The following is a 2,765-nucleotide window of genomic DNA, read 5'->3' as shown; positions in this document are numbered from 1 at the left end:
ATTACATTTCAACATAAGATTTGGGCAGGAACAAATATCTCAAGTATATCAACTACATTTTGTAAATGTTTAGTAGCACCAGACTTTTCAGTTCTAGAAAGCTTGGGAAAACATTGCTGGTACAATTGTAACAGGAATATGTTTTTTTTAGTGCCCAGAAACTTTTGAGCAATAACTTACTGGTTTGCTATTTCTCACATTGTGAGTTATTCATGCTCAAAGTAGAGCTCCTGTATTTTCCAGGTTCCCTTTCAAATGGGAAGCAGACATATAACCTAGATTTCATCCATCAAGACTAATGCAAGAATTGGAGGCAGGAGTGAGCACCATGAGGCAGAAGTCCACGACCAGGAGTTTGAATGCCAGGCGGGCTTGTTGGCAGAAGCACCTGGAGTCTTCACAGGAAACTGTGGCAAACCACAGGCAGCAGAGGCAGTCCCAATTGCATTGTTCCTGTCTGTGTAACATCCTAGCTTGGTTCTCCAGCCCTCCTGGAGTTCCTATGTGTTGCCCAATGTTTTCTACAAATCTCTTTATGCTTCAATTAGCCAGGGTAAGTTCTGTTTACATCGAATTGGTAAGTGTTAGGGGAAGTAATTGCAAGCAACAAATCATCAAGGAAATAAGAATCTAGGATTGGTTACCTGAGCCAGTCAAAAAATAAAGTAACTAAATAAACAAATAAATTTAGGAGTCCCCAAATTCCCCAGTAACCATCACCCAGGCCACAGAATAGAACATTACCAGTACCCAGAAGCACTTATCTCTGGGCTGTCTATCTCTTCCCAAGAGGTACTCTCCTGACTTCTGATACCAAAGATAGGTTTGTCTTTTAAACTTTATATAAAGGAACTCATGCATTATGTATACTCTATTGTGATTAGCTTCTTTTTCTCAATATCACGTTGACCAACATTGTATATGGCCATATTAATTGCCGTTGCTGTATAGTAGTCCTTTGTATGACCACATCACAGTATTTTCCTAGTCATTATACCATTGATGGACATTTAGGCTGTTTTTACTGCTTGACTATTATGAATAATGCTGAAATGTACTTTTTTGTAGATGGCTTTTGGTGCATATTTGTGTTTATTTCTTCTGGATATATGTATATGTAGAAGTGAAATTTCTAGGGCATAGAATATATTTATATTCAGCATTAGGAGGTAATACCAGAGTTTTCTGAGGTGATCATACCAAGTTACACTTTTCCCATCAGTGTATGAAAATCCTAGTTGTGCTGTATCCTTGCTGACTCCTATCAAGCCACAGTCTTCTGAGCTTGTGTCTTTCTTTCAAAATTCTAGTCATTCTGATGGGTATGTAGTGATAGCTCACCATAGTTTCAATTTGCATTTCTCTGATGTCTAATGAGGTAGAGCATCTTTCCATTCAGTGGTCTGATATTTGTAAATTCTCTTTTCTGAAGTGACCAAGTTTCTTGATCATTTCACTCCCTGATTATCTGTCTTTTTCTTACTGACTAGTAAGACACAAACTCTTTCTTGGTTATATTTGGTGCAAATATCTTCTTTCACTCTGAGGATTTCCTTTACACTCTCCTAATGGTGTTTTTTTGATGAATAGGGTTTCTTAATTTTAACATAATCCAATTTGCAGTTGAGTTTTAAGGAAGTGAGGACCTGGTTCGCATGACAGGATGGGACGCTGATGACCCATGGCAAGCAGGGGCGAAGTGGCCTTTAAATTTCAGCTGCAGCTGCATGGAAAGAAGTACAAAGTCTGAGCAAAGTGAGTGGCTTCTGACAACAAAATTTCTGAAGATACTGAGGAACACAAGGGCTTTGGGGTGGAATGGCTGCTTCTAATCATGTCAGAGAGCTTACAATAAAGCAATGGTGAGCTCAAGGTTTTAAATCTTCCGGTAAAATCTCTGTCAAAAAGTCAGGAGCCTTTTATACTTTCCTAAGATAATACATTTTCTCTTGTATCCACAAGTCTGTTCTGGCCATAAACCAAACAACATTTGATTGTATAGATTGTATAGATCGATGAATTATACTGCAGACTGAATTTAAAGAATTTATATAAATTTATGAATTCACAACCAGAGAAAATTATGGAATTGATTGGGAAACAGACCCTGAGCATTGAAATCGGGATGTTTGGGAAGATTTAAATGATTTACTGAATCCTCAAATCCCTAAATACATAAAACCCATGACGCTCTCTCATTTCACTCTTTTTTCTTTTTCCCTTTTTTTTTTTTTTTTTTTTGAGACAGAGTTTCACTCTTGTTGCCCAGGCTGGAGTACAATGGCTCGATCTCGGCTCACTGCAACCTCTCCCTCCTGGGTTCAAGCGATTTTAAAGGTAAGAAACTTACAAATCAGGGAGATGAAGTGAGTAAACAGAAATCAAGAGCTTGGCAGGGATAGAGTTTCTGAGAAGCAGCAGAAGGAAGAGCCAGCATGAGAATACCCTACATCAGTAAGAAGATGTGGACTCAAGGTCTGGATGAATATAATTGATAATTTCACTAATAATGAAAAGTAATTAATACTAATGTTACAGCTTCGTTAAGGACATTCTTAGGTTGTTTCAGGATAAACCATGAGATTCAAAAGAATTATTCAACAATTTGAAAATTTCAGAACCACTTGCGTTTGTTGCCAACCATTCATATAAAAGAAAATCTTCAACAATGAGTTGATGCTCACCCTTGTGAAATACAAGCAAAATGCAAGTTTAATACTGTCAGTAGATTCACTCATCTATAAGACAAAATACAATTCTGTAGA

This window comes from Macaca fascicularis, chromosome 7 (genome assembly GCF_037993035.2).
Source record: "Macaca fascicularis isolate 582-1 chromosome 7, T2T-MFA8v1.1".
NCBI lineage: Eukaryota > Metazoa > Chordata > Mammalia > Primates > Cercopithecidae > Macaca > Macaca fascicularis.
Note: the sequence above shows the minus strand (reverse complement) of the source record.